Source organism: Empidonax traillii, unplaced genomic scaffold (assembly GCF_003031625.1).
Source record: "Empidonax traillii isolate 1590-97213 ecotype Southwest subspecies unplaced genomic scaffold, ASM303162v1 scaffold837:size744043, whole genome shotgun sequence".
Taxonomy (NCBI): Eukaryota; Metazoa; Chordata; class Aves; order Passeriformes; family Tyrannidae; genus Empidonax; species Empidonax traillii.
The window spans coordinates 32,290-49,656 of record NW_020956030.1 but is presented as its reverse complement, the minus strand read 5'-3'; positions in this window follow the sequence as shown (position 1 = coordinate 49,656).

Genomic DNA, 17,367 nt, shown 5'->3' with positions numbered 1-17,367 from the left:
GAGAGCAGTAAAAAGGTGTTGTTTTAAGTATATATCCTTAAATAGCATCGTCTTATTCAAATAGCTCAGTTAAAATATCTCAGTATCCAAGAGAATTAGAGACAGCTACAACACCCTATTGCAATCACATTAGTTAAGGATGTTCTACTAGCTTTCTCTTGGTGGCAAAAGGCCGTGCACGTGGTTTATATTGGAGACAGCAGTGCACTTTGTTAAAAAACTATATTTTGATCTGGTTTGGTAAAGGACAAATTATGTAAATAAATCTTGTTCAAAGCAAGCTTTTGACTCCTTCCCATTATTAAACTTCTGATATATTATTGCAAAATGCTAATGAGCTTTAACTGATGCATTCATTTGGAGCAAGAGTACTCCAACTTTTGCTTGAAATGACACTATATGGCCCATAGAGAAGAGTATACACCTTAAACAGTGGTGCCATTGCAACAGTCAAACTGGGAGACTGCACTTCCATTTAGAGAGGACTTTACACAGCACAGTGGGACATAAATTTTAGCAGAAAAGGATGACTCACCCCAATCTCTGACCCCATCAGTGTGTTTCTAAATACCTCAAATTCCTTTTTAATTTGTTGTTTTCCAAGCATCCACAAACCTTGCACTATCCCCACAGTGTCACTCTACTACAAAGAAGCAAAAGTCTTTAGAATTAGTTTTGTATTAGCATGCTTGCATGGGCTTGCCCTTGAAGGAGAAAAGGCCCTGACAAATCAGAAATTTATCACAGTGGATAGAGATTTCTCTCTCTTTCTCCCTCTATCTCACCCCACCATGGTTTTGCACAGAAAGAGAAAGCATGTAAAAAGATCCTGAGCTGCATATTTCTTCTATCTGACTCAGACCTTACAGACCAAGTCAGAATAGGACAAGAGGTGATAATGTTAAGTAATTTTCTTCATAAAGAAAAAAAAGGAAGACATAAAGCAGATGGACTCTTGTCTTACCTGACTCAGAGCAGCAGAAGTGTCTTGCTACTGATCTGGAATAGGGAAACAATTTACTGTTTCATAATAAAGGCAAAATATTGACTTGTTCTGCAAGATCTATTCCAGGAGTGAAGCACTAGCAAATCTGTAGTCCCTACAGAAGCTTTAAGATCTGTTTAGGGATTCCTTCACTAAATTCAACACTATTTTATTTTTTTAAAGGGATATTATTATTTATAATATTCATATTATTATTTATAATGATAATAGCGAATTGGGTAATAGCAGACTAATGACCTGTCACTTAGTGGAGTTCTGCAGGGTTCCATCTTAGGCTCAGGTCTCTTCAAGGTCTTCATGAAGGACTTTGACACAGGACTGGAAGAAATACTAAGCAAGTTTGCAGACAACACAAAACTGGGAGAAGCTGTTGACTCCCACAAAGGCAGAGAGGCCCTGCAGAGAGACCTCGACAAATTAGAGGACTGGGCAATCATCAACCATAGGAACTTCAACAAGAGGAAGTGCCGGATTCTGCACCTTGGATGGGGCAGCCCTGGATGTATGTATGGACTGGGGAATGAGATGCTGAAAAGCAGTGCCACCAAAAAGGACCTGGGGGTCCTGGTCGATGGCAAGTTGAATATGAGTCAGGAGTGCCCTGGCAACCAGGAGGGCCAACTGTGTCCTGGGGGACATCAGGCAAAGCGTCAAGCTGGTCAAGAGAGGTGATTGCCCCGCTCTGCTCTGCACTTGTGCAGCCTCACCTTGAATACTGTGTGCAGTTTTGAGCACAATATAGGAAAGTATTAATCTATTAGAGAGTGTCCAAAGAAGGCAACAAAAACAGTGAAGGGCCTTGAGGGGAAGCCCTTGAGGAGTGGATAAGGTAACTTGGTCTGTTCAGCCTGAAGAAGAGCAGACTGAAGTTGTGTCAGGGGAGATTTAGGTTGAATATTAGAAAAGGGTTCTTCATCCAGAGGGTAACTGGGCACTGAAACAGGCTCCGCAAGGCAGTGGTCAAAGCACCAAGCCTGACAGAGTTCAAGAAGCATTTGGATCATACTCTCAGGCAAATGGCATGACTCTTGGGGATGGTCCTGTGCAAGACCAAGGGTTGGACTTGATAATCCTTCTGGATCCCTTCCAACGCAGTATATTCTGTGATTCTGTGATTTTACTTATGCTGCAATTGATCCAGAAAGATAAAATAAAACGACCAGAAGAACTTCCACAAACTCGATATGGAAATATTTCCAGATTCACAATTACTTTAATTTGATGACATACTTTTTTTTATTATGTTTTCAATAACTGTTTAAAGTAATTCCTTATACCACTGAGAATGAATGCATACCCTCTGGAAGGCTGATCTCAGCTTACTGCTTTCATTTAAGGCTCAACTCATCTTTATCCAGATCCAGTGACCTGGGATGCCTTTCAAGAGGCAATGAAATTTCTTTTCATATGTCTCTTAGCTCCAAACAAGGATCAGGTTCAACATAGCCTTATATCATAATATATTTAGGGCTAGTTACAGTAACAACTGCTCTCCAGATATTTTTGGATCAAAGTAAATAGACTGTACATAGATTTGAACTAGAGATCTATTGTTATGAGCCAGTATGTTTGACAATCCTATTCATAAATGTAGTGAAATATGTTAGCTCTTTTTATCAGAATCAGAAGGTTGTAGTCTTTGCTTCCCCCTACCCAACTTTGTTATTCTAGTAGTCAGAAACTTGTTTCTAACCTAAATTTATTCATTACATGTGTGTAATTATTTCTTTTTATACGAACATTAACTGTTGTGTATGTCTTTCTTCTCACAAGTGTTATGTACCTGAAGAATTCAGAAAGAGCAGTCATATCCATTCCTGGCTATTCTCTTGCTAAAGTTCAAAATTTTGCATTATGAAATTGCCTTGTCCTTCAGAAAATAAATGGAGTTTCCCTTGAAGTGCAGTGATAAAATAATGGATTTTTCAGTGTATGATCGTACCTATAACTCCATACAGGTTTACAGGGCTTCTCCTGAAGGTAACTTCTTACATCAGCACCAGGTAACCCAGGGGAATTTCAGAGAACAGTGTACAAATAATTCCCCTTGTTCAATCTGTTACTTTCACTAGGTAGTCATGGGTAGGGGCATTGATGAAATGTCAACAGAGAATCCCAGTAAAATCTTTTGCAAACAGAAGCAGTGACTGTCTTTGTCAACTGCTTTTCTATTTTATTACTGATATATCTCATGAATAATTGATTTTAAGTTTTGTTAACTCAACCCCTAGAACTTGGTCTAATAATCTTATAGCTAACATCTATGGAATACATTTTTTTTAATAGGGACAAAGCGAAATAGAAACTTACTTGCAAGTCAGTTTACAGCCATTATAGCTCCAGGAGAAAAAATATATTAAGCCCATACCAAAGAAAATGCTGATGTATCTGCTACTTTTTATTTTTTCTTTGTTTCCATAATTAATTTTAAAAAGTTTTGATTTTGTAGTAGTGTTTTGAGCTGGCTGCTAATAAATAATGTGGATATTTAATTATATTGAAATAAGTAAGTCCAATGTGAATTTTAGGACAAGTAATCCATCAGGTTTGCAGTTTTCTTCTTCCCGCTCCTTTCCCTCCACCTCCCCCCCTCCTTTCCCACTCAAATAGCCTTTAATGAGCTCTCACCATCTGATGACTACAGGAGACTGATATCTCATTAATAAAATATTGTAACTAGTGTTGTAAGGAAGGCAGAGCAGATTAAAGTAAAAAGATTTGCAAAGACAAAAGAAGGTCTTGGACAACCATCAGTTTTGAATATACATGTTTAGATTTTGCAAGGGTAGCAGGAGCAAACTATGCGCCTACCTCTTATTATAATTTGTTCATTTACACTTTAATGAATAAATTATTATGCTGTATCAGTTCTGTTCTGCTGTCATGATAAAACTTGCATTTATATAAGCTGTAATCAGTTTCACTATGGGCATAAGGGAAAAATTGATTTTGAGATGACAACCACAAATGTTTCTTTTACATACAGATTGGTTTTAAGACTTTTCAAATTGTTTGTAGCAACATGCAAAAGGGAAAGTGCTTTAGGAGGTGTGTCTACAGCAATTATGACTGTGCTGAGAGCTTAAATGGATGGCATGAATAGGCTGTGCCATCCATGTCTCACTTTCCTGAGCTATAGCACAGATTTTTGTTCTTGTGATTTACTTTGCTGCTACTCTGTTTTGTCAGAAGAAAAAAAAATTATATCTACAAAGATAAAAAAGTGTATTTCAGTATGATATCAGTTAGTTACAGCAAGCCTGAGATATTTTGCTAAATAGTCTTCATGCATTTTCTTTATACAGGTGCAACTTTCTCGAGAGTTTTTCAATGTCTATAAAGAGAGACATTAAATATAATTTGTCCCCATTCTTGGGAATCTTTTAAGGCTTAATTTCTCAGGTCTTCAGTGAAAATAGAAAAATTATATTAAATCTCACTTTGTCTACCCCTTCATAGAACAGTTGCTGGCTTCCTTTTTTTATTGACAATTGAAGTTACTCAAAACAGGTGGCCAATTTGATGGTTAACTTGAGAATATGATGAGGCAGGCCTCTAACGTCCTACACATCACACTGAAGTCTTTTACAAAACGCTTATGCTTTTTTTTTTTTTTTTTTTTTTTTTTTTTTTTCCCCCCTCTCTAGGAAGAACTAAAACCTATCTAAATCTGTACCTTTACCTTCATAAATTCATTGTGCTGACAGAACGATACGCCTCTCCTAGTGGCATAGCTCTGTAGTGGTACCTACAGTGGCAAGAAATTGGATAGAAAAATGAAGATGGACAGTTTTTCCAGCTTCTTTTTTGGTAGGATAACATGTTATCCTTTCGGATCCAACTTTTTTTCAGCATCTACCTAACCTCTCTGTATTTACAGTTCATCATGACCAGTAAGAGCTTCCTTGCCACAGCCAAGCAAGAGGTAGGACAAGAATGGGAAGCCTAAGTTCTCACACCAATGCAGCCCTCAGTGTTTTCCAAATAAGATGAATTTATCTTTAAAACTTCTCATGAAGTAATATAATTGCCAGTCCCTACACAGATCCCAGAAACCAGGGACTTCCCTTGCCTACAGCTTGCGATGATTAGGAAGAAGAAGGTAGAAATTTCTTACATACAGATGCTTCTCATTCACAGTCATGAAAACTTAATTGACACTGAAATACAACTTTTGAAAGCGGCTTTACTGAACTGGAACTGTAAGTAGACTGAAAAATTTCCTACATGCCATTTTTCATAAAGACTCAAACAAATCCAGCTCCTTATGTAGCTTTATCCTATGATCAGAACAAATTATCATTCACAGTGTCAATCCATGGTAACAGAGAGAACCCACAAAGACTTAGAATTCAGGCAGTGGTAGTTCCACATCATGCAGCAAATGTTCTTTACTTAAATTCCATTTCCACGGCTAGTAACATTTCAGTGATTCAAATCATGTCGGCTACTGCCGCAGTGGCCCTCTTGAGACAAGAGGGGTGTAATAAGGTTTTCAATTTGTCTGCACCAGTTTAGCTGAGTGGAAACATTAAGCAGAGCTTTCACATTTATAATGAATATGATTAAAGAACTTATTTGTAATAATGCATACTTGAAATATGAAAATAAGATTAGAAACAATGTTGTGGGCATTGAGCCATATTTGGGAAGAGTGCTGTATGCTTTACTACTTTTAAGGCTCTCAAGTATTTAATAATTTATTTTTCTGTGTACATTGATTAACAGCTGGCAAGCACTTCCACATTTATTTCCAGACAAGACATGTGCTGTCCAGTAGCAAGTAATCTTTGCTCTTGTGGTTCAGTTCTTTCAAAGAATCGCCTTTGAGGGCCAAGAAAAGAAGAACTGTGGTGCCAGGCAGAATTAAATTGGTTTGCATATCTGCCAACTTGCCTGATCTTGGAAATTCAAAAAAGAAAAACTTACAAAGCAGTTGTCTTCATTTGAAATTTAAATCTGAAAGGTGATATGACATATATCTAAGGACATAGTATCAGTGCCTGAGGCACAAGATAGTTTTTTCTTTTGTTGGTTGTGCTTCATTAACCATAGCCAATGCATGTTAAAGAGTAGTGGCGAAGCACAGATGATTAATCATTTGAACTATGAATGATCCTTTGAATTAATTATTTACACTAGTGAGGTATTTTGGCCACATGGACAAAATTCTGGTTTTAGCCACAGTCCTTCATTGGGGCTGCAGTGACTTGTCCTCACCTGCTTGGAGCATTTCTGTGAAGTTTTCTTCCCACTTCAGTTTTTCAGCACCAACACATCCCTGTGCCTTGGAAGCTTAATACAGAAGCAAAGTGGCATCAGAGGTCTAAAAGCATTAATACAAGGAGTAGTCAGAAGGCTGGACAATGACAATCAAAAAGGAAGACAAAAAGCATGGATTTGTTTTACTTTATTACCTCTTCAAGAACACTAATAAAAGATATTTCGAAATGCAAAGTATAACTCGCATTTATGCTACTTGTTCTAGAAATGACTCCACATGCTTGCTTCAGAATATCACCTTTGCAAGAATCCTGCAAGAATAAGAAACTGGTGTTTGGTTGCAATAACCTACTTTCCTTCTGTTCCCAAGCCTGGGAGAGGATACATTTAAATCTGATGAGGTGATGTAAATTGTGACATGTCCTTAGCATATCAGAGGAGGACTGAAATACTGTAGACGTTCTTAGTCCTATTTATTTTCATCATTCTGGACAGGTTAACCCTTTAAAATTATTTAAACCGTCAACTATTATAGTTGTTGCTCCCCCACCCCCCCACCCCCCATTCCTCAAAGACTTTGAATGCGAATTTCCACTTAAAACAAGAAAATAACCTTAATTAATCTACAGAGTTATTACTTGGTAACTCACAACAAACTTAAGCTATTTACCTAAATTCATTTTATTAATGCAACATAAGCCAAAATAAGAGATGGCTTGATTTTCTATGCACATGACAAAAAAGGCAAATAAATAGAGACTGTATTCATTAAACATCCTCCTCCCTACCATGTAAACCTTAGCTGACTGTAGGGCTATATTTTTTTCCAGAGCTGGAACCACACAAAATTTGGATCCAAAACATCTACATGCTTTCCCAAAATTTCCATATTCCCTTCCTGAGGGCATTCACTCCCATTACCTCCCATTACTTCCAGCCTCCTGGCAAGTATCTAAGCAAGTCGCGCAAAACCTTCCCATCTACCCTTCCCTCAGAAGATTCTTTACTGTGGGTCCTCTTCTACCCACTCCCTTGTTCTAGGATCCTAATCATGGACAGAACCAGACTCTGCAAGACAGACTCATTCTGCAGGAAACCTTTGCTTTGAGGAACATCACTTCTTGATACCACACTTTCAGCCCCATGTCACTGCATCCAATTTGCTATCATCTATTAAGAAGGGAATAATCCATTTGGACATTTATCAGTCATGAAATAAAACTTCACGACTTTATTCTCTCAGAAGATACACTTTACCAGGGAAGGTAATATTCCATGTACCACTGACTTTCAAAACATTTTTTCAACTTCTGTAAGAGATTGAAATCTTTTTACTAAAGGATTGGGTTTTACCTAAATTGCATTAACGTTAAAATCTAAAAGGCTTGCTTGCTTTGGAATTATTTGAATTCCTCTTCCTTCTCTCCCCCCCCGCCCCCAACCCCACTGTTTTAACCTTTAATTAATATCAGAACACAAACTGATAACTTGTGGTTTTTTTGTAGGTTTTCAAAACTTGCATTCATAAAGTAGCTTATACGCAATATAAATATATCAGTATTAGAAAAGCTTCTAGGGGGTGGTTTATTTTTTTTTTTATAAGAACAGATGGATTGTGATGCATGTCAAAGGCAAGTGATTTCTGGGTGCTGAAAATCTTTAGAACATATGCACATCTACAGTTTGATCTAGAGTTTGGTTTGTTTTGTTTGTTTGGTTTGTTTTGTTTTTTTGTTTTGGTCTGTTTTCCTAAGATATCAAAATTTGAAAAGGCTTCTTTTGTATCAAACATAGCATTCTATTTAAGCTGGAAAGAAACATTTGGAAGTTTGTAAAAGAAGATATAATTTTCAAAAAGTTTATTAAAAGTTTATTATTTAATTTTATTGAAACCCAGAAGTTATGGCATATGGAAACCCCAGGATCAGTTCCTTCTTCTGCCTGAGACATATCTACCATCTTCTACAAGAATATTCTAGTTCAAATTATTTTTGAGGGAGGAATGCATTCATCCTTGGCTCTCTTTCAAAACCAATCTGTGCTAATTGAGCTACCCTCTTCTATTTTTCCACTGCATGAACACTTAGGAGTTTAACAGAACTGACGGATCTCCAGCAGAAAAAAACCAGATGAGCCATACCAGACCACTTGATAACTGAAAACTGTAACTTTCAAATGACAACTGTTGCAATTTTTTCAAATGTCTGGGCTGAATTAGATAGTAGATACATTTCTCTGACATCCCAAAAATGTTTCCTAAATTGCAGATTAAGGCTACTCTTAAATTTTAGGCTTGGAAAGAGCAGTGTTAGGCTTTTTCTACAATTATATTGAAAGTGTTTTGCATTACTGATCAGTAAAAGAGGGTAGTAGTGTAAAACAGTTTACTCTTTCAACTTTATTTTGTTTCCCAGATGAGATGTTCTGGTATATTTAATAATAATTTGAACACTTTTTTTTTTTTTTTCACAATTAAAACTACCTTTCAGCAAGTGCTTTAATTGCCAAAATAAAAATTAATGCTTACTTCAATTTTTTCTTTTTTTTTTTTTTTCTTGTAGAGCAGGTCTTTCTACACAGTATTACTTTATGTCAAATTTGTGAGAAACATTCTATAAAAAAAAATTGAGTCCGTAGCTGGAACATGCATGATCATAATCATTCAATGCCTATACCATTAAGGCAGTATAGAAATTGTGTTACAGAATAAAATTACTCCCATAGGACTTTCACAAATATGGTAGAATACATGGAAAATTTCAAAAAAAGTAGAACCAATAATCACTAGAATGAAAAATAAATTAGTGATCTGTGTTTTCATATATGATAGATCTAATGTGACAAATATAAAACTAAATTAAAAAGCTGAGGGACAAAAAACACCTGAATATTTGTTGGATAACGTAAATGTATATGAAAAATGTGTGCAGGTTTTATTATTTCCATATAAACAATGACATCTCAGGCAATTCTGAACTTCTTATCTCCATGACCAAGTTGCACCCTTTATATTTTCAAGTGTCCCCAAAGCAACTATTCTGGATAGCTCCCTGTGCATTAAACATCAGAACTATTTTTACCTTAATGACAGGAACAGTATTGCACTAATCTTAAATGCTTTCTCTGTAGAGGCAGAAAAGGGGGGGAAAAAGGAGAGAAAAAAGGCCTTTCATTATTTTCAATCAAACAGGTTTCCTAATTTATTAGATCTTTCTGGTTTTTATTATCTTGCATAATTTTGCATCAAGTGAGTAAAGGTTTTTAATAACCTACCACAGTTTGAAAGTGCCCTGTCTCCATCTGATGCTCAAAAAATATATGTGAGCAGAAAGCTCTTTGTCTCCAGTTGCCCTGGAGTTTACATGAACTCACAAGGAAAATGAATGACAACCTATTTATTCATTGACAAAGAACTTATGGATAACACAATGAATAAAGGTTGTCTTTCCATTACTCTACTTTGAAGATCAGATCAGGAAACATTTGTTCATTCTATAGAGGGACATGAAATCAACAGATCTGAAGAAACAAAAGGCAAAGCAAGTGCAAAAGGACAGATAATTGTCAGAGTATTTCTAAACCACATCTTACAACGTTTGTTTTTTTGTTTGTTTTTTTGTTTGTGGTTTTGCTTGGGTTTTTTGTTTATTATTTTAAATGCATATACTACTGTGGTCAGAATTTGAATCCCAACACTTTTCTGTTTACAAAGCACAAACCTAGTTTCCAGTGCTGATGTAGTAATCACAGTGGGCCAGGACAGAAAATCTGATTCACATTTTCAGCAAATTGGAATTTGAAAAAGGAGATCAGCTTTCCATGTATATAGTAAATATTCCCAACAGCTGTCTGTGACACATAGCTGGCTTCAAAAGCTTCAGTGAAGAACTTTTTTACTCTTTTAGATCTCACCTCCAGAAATTAATTCCACCATAACTTTATGAAAATAAACCTACTAAAGTCAACAAGGCCACTTTGACTGAAAGTACTGGCCCAGTGGGATGAGGCCAATATATAGTAGTCCAATGCCCTTTGTGTTATACGCTTTGGCTAATTTTGTTTTGATCTGTACATTACTGAACAAATGTATATACAACTTGTTTGAAAGCCATGACAGCTCACTGAATGCCATAAAGTAAACCTGCTGAGTGATAACCAGAAAATATCCATGACAATATCCTCATTGCAAATAGCAGCATCTTTTATATTGAATGAAATAGAGTTAAACAAAATAACACATTAAAATATCCTAGGATAAATATACAATGCAGTAGTAAATCCCAGTGATTGTTTCCTCAAAATTACCTGAAGTTTCTAAGTAGAATGCAATGAAAAACATTGCCTCATGTTTACATTTAATTTTATGCTTCATATTACAGTTCTTCAATAAGGTTTATAAGTAAAGTTGCACTATTGCTGTGTTCCTCATTCTGGTTTTGGCCTTTGTTTTATTGTACCTCCTCTGCAGAGTCAGGGAAAACATTGCATCTGGGATGACTAAGAGAAATTTCAGGAAAAGAAATAGGAACTTTTAAAGATATAGGAGAATGACGGCAAATTAGTCTTCAAACTTGAAAAAAAAAAGAGAAGTTTAGTTTTCTTGGGATTTGTTTGTTCATAAAAAATGTATACTTATACAAGAGTCTCAACAATCTTACAGATGTTAGAAATTGTAATCTCTCTTATGTCACAGCATTTACATACTATTACATGCTATGCTCTGAACTTCTAGAAAACTAGAAAAAATTCAGGAAGTATTGGAATTAGTTTTGTGAGAAGTAACAGCATTTTTCAAATTTTTGTCATGTGAACCTAATTAAAAAAGAAGAAGTGGGATTTTTGCATTTTATAAACTGGGTAGGTAGGGAATGCAAGAGATGACTCTACAGTTTCTGTTCTAAAGAACATTCTGTATTGCTTGGGCAAGTTTTTAAGACTACCTGAGTCTCAACTCCCTTTCTGTAAAAAGATAGCTAGCAATGATTCTTTATACCTTCCTTCTAACTTTCTTGTCCACTTAGAACCCGAGCTTTTCAAACCAAGGAATATCTCTTACTGCAATTTCTCTGGGACCTCTTTGAAGGTTTCCAGAGCACTGATACCCACTGTATAGCAAATATGGTGCCAAATGGGAACCAAAAGAATGAACATAAGCACAAAGAATGCAGATCCTTTGATGACATCATTTGAGAAAACATTTCTGAAGAAGTCAGTAAGAAATTATAAAGGAAGGAATAAATGAAGAAAAATGTTCTGAGGAAGCCCAGCAAGAATTAATGTTGAGGTAATATGAATGAATTAGAGAATTTTAATCCTCATTTCAGGGTCTATATAAAACTGATGAGCAAAAAATGAAGAAGAAAAAGAAGTTGAGATGTGATTAACATTTCTCAGTATCAACCTTTGTATTCTGATTGCCACACTATCAGAGGATAAAACTGCTATGTGACCTATTTGCAGGCAGATGATACAAGCAGCATGCTGAGGAGGCACAGTTCTTTCTAAATAAGCCCATCCATGTACTTATTCAGCTTCCTTTCAAAATACACAGAAACAGAGGGAAAGCCTTTTATAACAGTCACAATTAAAAAAAAAAAGAAACCAAACAATCAAAAAACACACACACACAAAAATACAATTGAATCAATTTTTGTTGTCCAAACAGCACAATTTAATAAATTAATTCAAACCCAGTGAAGTACAGGGAACTGCAGACCAGTTTGCAAGTGCTCTTCCAATAGAGAATTTGTTTTGCATCTATGCAGTTTCAAACCTGTCCTCTGAGGTTTGTTTAGGCCCCATAAAACATGCAAGCCTTGACTTAGACCCCTCTTCTTCCCACTGTGCACTGACTACCAAATTACAGAAGCAATTCCCTTTTGTCTGAATATGGGTTCTTTCTGTTGCTATTGATAGCATTTATTACTCAAACTGGCACAAAGACTAGAGAGCGTTCAAAACACATCGGGTTGCCCCAGCTCAGCTAAAGGCAAAAGATTAAGATGCTGCTCTAAGAAAAGTGTAGGTGAATCAAGTCACAGATAGGAAGACGGAGAACTCAATTTTCCCAAATACTGGATTAGTGCACTAATTATAGAACTCTTGGCCAAACTTCAATAGTAGTGTTCTGTCTAAAAGTGTAAGTGAAATGAGTATGGCCATTCCTACTCCACCTTGTACAGCTCTTACTCATGTCAATATTTATTAAGGAAAAGCTGAGCACACCAAATATATTGTATCCCTCTGGATATACAAGAAATGAGAACGCAAATTTAATTGAAGGATGTTAAAACAAAAGAGGTCTTGATCTGCTCAGTGATTTCAGAATGATTATTTCTATATACAAGAACTGATAATCCTTAAGCATACAGCTAAGTAGTAGAATCTTAGGCAGTTAGAATCTAGGTATGTGTTTTTTAAGAACGTGGTATTGGCCTTACCCATAAATTTGACATAGTATCATTTTAAGTGCCTTTATAAATCAGCAGCTGCGGCAATGCAGCAGCATTTCCATTATCAGGTGATTTCTCTGTGATTCCCCTGGTGACAAACTTGTTTACTTTACAATCAACCCTCCAGTGCAGCATTGGTTCACTGCACCACTTGATCCAGGCATCATCTTCAAAAACAAGATCTGTATGTGCTGCTGCACTTTTTCACAGTTATCTTGTTCTTTTGTGAGGTAAACCCTAGATTTTTTTTGTTTGGTTGGTTTTGGTTTTGTTTGTGTGTTTGGGGGGGGTGTGCTGTTTTTGTTTGTTTGTTTGTTTGTTTTTGGGTTTTTTTGTGAAGATTTTTTTCCTGAAGAAAATTCTGGAGAACTTCTTTTATGACAAAATGTTTGTTACTAATAGGACTGTATTATCAGACCTAAAAGACTAAGGAATAAGACTATTACACAGGTCTTTTTTCTATAACCAGCCCTAGTGAAAATGATATCTTTCCTCCTAAATTATTTCATCATGGAAGAATTCTCAGTTTAACCTGACTCTCAGCAAGTTGGGGAAATAACTCTTCATACTACTGTAGGCTGGTAATATATTTATAAGTATCTGCTATCTAAAAAAAAGATGGCCTTTTTAGCCATCAGCGTGCTTGTAGCAAGCGTGGATAGAGCCCTTCTCAAATCTTCATTTGCAAAGCCCAGCCATGATGATGATCTGCTATCTGGGCCTCTAAATTATCCTCAAGTGCCACTCATAAGGTTTTTCAGAATGGATTACTTATAGTTTTCCCAAAAGTAGAACCATAATCTCTATAATCTCTACTTCCACAACATTTCCATCAATGACAGATTTTGTATGTGAGAAAAAACAAACATCATATCCATAATATTTATAAAGAATAATCAGATAGAGAAGTTAAAGAGCTGGGACAAGTCCAGACATTTAATTACTTTTTAAAAATATGTAAATAATACACTTTAAAAAAAACAATATAGAAATAGCTAGGAAAATGTACCTGGATCTGTGCAAAAGCCTTAAAATAAAAATGTTTTCTAATGTTACTAAATGACAGAAGGATGTTCTGCTATCATAGAATGGAATTACTGCCCCTTCCCTCTTTAGTGATAAGACTTCTGAGGAGAAAGATCTCTCTTCTTACTTGATCAGAAGTTGCTACTGTATTGTGGCTTAAGTGTATTGACTTCCACAGGACACCCTCTTACAATGAACTCTGCTCATATAAATGATGTTAGTTAGTCCTCACAGAAGTTGTATTCAATTACATAGCAGAAAATTTTGTCTGCAGATTATTAAGGAAAGAGTGAGTTTGAGTGAAAGAACAGTCTGTGTAATTTATTTTTAATCCTTCTCAAGTAGCATCAGAAACCCAAGCAGCAGTGTGGATAATGGAGGGACATCACCAAGAAATGAGATTAAAGCAATTTGAAAAGAAAGAAACTGGGTTCAATAGGTAAACTGCAATACAATATTTATTATCATCTTGTGGGGACAGCAAACAAAAAAAAAAAAGGTGAAGGAAGTTAGTGCGAAAATGCATTAGCTTACTTCCTTTTTATTGGCCTATTTGCATAGACTCTATCATATTTAGTTATAGGTTTGACATCCTAGGTGGTTTCTCTCTCAGTTTGTATTTTCCAAATCTAATAAGAAATCTATCATTTAAGACATTAAAAGTTTTTATCTAAAAGTATACCCAGATATGATGGAACTATGAGTTAGCTGAAGCATATTTTGCTTGTTTCTCACTTTGATCACTGCAATGAATTTTAAACCCATATTTTTCAGAAGAAAGAAAAAGGTCAACTGTATCATTATGTTTCTTCTATATATAATTTCTTGTTTGCTTGTAGGAAATTTGTAATTACTCTTTCCATAAAACTTTGAAGTACTTCAAAGTGTCTTAAAGTGTCTTAAAACTCAGAGCGTTTTGACTGTAGCATACCATCAAAGCACAGAGACATGTAGTGCAATAAGATAAGAGAGATGATATGTCATATGTATTAGGTCCCATAAAAGCTGATACTTAGCTATTGATGAAATATATCCTAATGGTGTTTTTTGTGCCAAAATGGTACTAAAAAAATCACATATTTTTTGATAACAGTGGGGAAAAAAGCAAATTTGTCTTTTAAGGAGGCAATAATTTTAGAAATGTTAAATTTTATAAATATTTTCGAATGTACTATATATGTATATGTCTCTATACCTAGCTATTTATAAAGAGCTGTTGTTGTACATAAATCAGTTGTCACTTGGGAAAATAAAATAAGGTTAATCTGTGCTTTCCACTTTTTCAGAAAATATTTATGATATCTTTATGGCTTGCAGCTGAACCTTACACGTTTCCAAGTAGGCTTAGTTTCAAAATTGCTTCAAAATGACAACTGGCTATTTAATTCTCTAACTTATCAAAAGCAGATGTTAATTTATGTCGAGAACAGAACAATCCATCAGAACAATGTCCTCTGTGGTAAAGGTGTAATACTTACACAGGAATTACTGCACCTAGATAATGGTTTATAACAGTGCAGGAAAAGATCTTAAATCTCGTTTGAAGAGATCAAACAGTAGAAATTTTGTCACAAGTTAATTTAGTGTTATATACAGCTATATATATACATCACACTTGTTCTGTTCATATCATTTATATCTATATGATTGAATAATCTTCTGGTACTCAGTAACTTCTTCCTACATGAATATATTTTCAACCCTCATTCTCTGAACCTCTTCTGTTTTTTGTTTGTTTGTTTGTTTGTTTCTCATAATAGAATGTATACTGAAAGGAATATGAACCTCAATCTGCAGCCTGGAATTATGGTTTTCCTTCCCAAATAACAGAGCAGTACTAGTTAGTGGCCATAAAATTTTAGCTACATATTTCTTGCTAGTTTTTTTTTACTGTCTGTTGTAACATGAAGAGTATGAAGTCTGGATGGAATTGAAGTCTTGCAAATACACCTTGCATTTTATTCATGGCCTTAATAGTAAAAATAGACTGGATGCAAAACCCACTGAAATCTCTAGGAAATGGTTTTTTTTTTCTATTAACTTAAAAGATCTGAGAAATGTTTTTTGAGAACCTATACTGCAATAAGCTAACAGCTTCCATTTGCATTCACTTCGCAAATACAATACAAAAGGGCACCTATTGGAGGCTGTTGGTGTCCAAAATTCGCTTTTATTGTAAGAAAACTGCCACAAAATACTGTGCTATAAGGAGTATACAGAAATGTGATACTCTTAAAACATTGAAAGAAATAAGTAGTAAATGCAGGTTTTATTTTGCTTTTCAAAAAATACACACACTGTAGTTGCCAGGATACCTCATCACTGGCAGGTTGAAGAAATGAAGATCTTGCGTGTGTGTCCAACTCCTTCTTGTAAAGCTGAGTATTGATGTTTTTCAATACTCAGCAGTGCCTAAACCTTCAGAATTACACATAGTTTATCTTTAATACTTCAGCAAGTCATGGTCTACCTCATCTGAATGTGTATTGCTGCTGGCCTGTCTGCTGCTGCTTTCTTCATTTGATATAAATGCTTCAAGACGAAAAGCAGCCCAAAGGTCTATGGAGATTCATTAAAAATAAAATCTCATAGGAGGGTGTTATAGTAAACTTTACTGCAGCTCAAGCTGAAAAGCACAATGCTACAAGCATAAAGGTGTTAATTACTGAGATTTGATGTGTAGAAATTAGCCTGTAACCCAAGAAAACATGTATGCATCTGACAAGCTATAAGCTCATACAGTCAATGTTTCTATGTATGTGTGTAGGCAATTATGCAATGCATGTATGCAAATGCATAAGGTTTGCACACATGGTTGCCTGTATGCTGTCCTGATTTGTAATTACAAAATTTTGCTCCTAAAGAGAGGTCTTTGCTGGCTTTTGGCCTTAATTTAAGAGTGTGATTCAATGCTTTTAGTTCTTTGCTTTGTAACATTATTTAGTATTGCACTCAGAGGATTCTCACGTGAACGTATTCAGAATAGATTAAACAAAAATTTATGTTATAAAATTTGCAGGAAAACAGGAAGTTTTATATACCTGTACAAATATAAATAAGCATAGTTAAATTAAGATGAATATTTATAGAATTCTATAATATTTACTTCCATCATGGTGAAATGAAATTAAAAGAAATGAAAGTCTAATTTCACCTGAACTATTTGCAAATAGTTTGCATTTTTCTCAGATATTTATTAAAATGTTTTACAAAATAGTTTCTTAAAGTAATTGAGGTAGGAGGTTCAAATAGACATTGCAGTGAATAGCTCTCACTCAACATGATCAGAAAATTCACACATACAAAAGAGAAAATAACTATGTTTTGAAATATTAATTTTGCTTTCCTGTAGACATCTCTGGTATGGGACAGATATATTCTGGAGCTAATTTAATTGTGAGTAACATAAGAAAAACACCAAAACCTAAGTAAATAACTATGTTCTTAGTGAAGGAATGAAACTTCTTGCAGAAAAAAAAATAGGATCCCATATTTCAGTGGCAGTATTTAATACTAAAGTCCATAGCATCTATGTCTGTCAAAATGTGATTTTTTTATTTGTGCTTTTCTGTTCAAGGTGCCCTTTGTATTAAGTACAAAACTGCACATATGTGATACAAAGACTTGTCTCAGTTATCAAACAGCTTCAGAAAAGAAAAA